The sequence below is a fragment of the Tupaia chinensis genome, unplaced genomic scaffold (genome assembly GCF_000334495.1).
Source record: "Tupaia chinensis unplaced genomic scaffold, TupChi_1.0 Scaffold140338_1, whole genome shotgun sequence".
Lineage (NCBI taxonomy): Eukaryota > Metazoa > Chordata > Mammalia > Scandentia > Tupaiidae > Tupaia > Tupaia belangeri.
The window spans coordinates 310,757-311,125 of NW_006200215.1; the positions used below are offsets into that span (position 1 = coordinate 310,757).

The following is a 369-nucleotide window of genomic DNA, read 5'->3' on the forward strand; positions in this document are numbered from 1 at the left end:
TTTTTTGTAATGTGCATGATTGAGTCACTATGCAGTGTGTACTGGATGGGAGATCGCATTTTGTATGCCGTGATGATGCTTAGGGAAGGAATGTAAATTGAGTTACCAAAAAAAAAGTTTCAAGAAAAAAATATATCTATTCAATGACTTCAGTAGGATATGTAGCCCCAGCTAGGTGCTACTTTATAGGATGTGTAAAGTTAGACTTGTGTTCATGGAAATGTGTGTGTTGCCTGTGTTTGCTATGAGGGTATTTGGATTGATTAGGGTCTTTGGTGATTCAATAAAATGTGGGGGGAAAACGGTATAGAAAGCAAACATAGATACCAGAGACAGTGTGGGAGGAGAGTGGGAGATGGCAGAGGGTAA

The 369-nt window shown here is 39.3% G+C and overlaps 1 pseudogene; it reads left to right on the plus strand.

The window, feature by feature from the left end:
* LOC102495815 (NAD(P) transhydrogenase, mitochondrial pseudogene) overlaps window positions 1–369 on the plus strand; it is a 19,298-nt pseudogene that overhangs the window by 15,997 nt on the left and 2,932 nt on the right.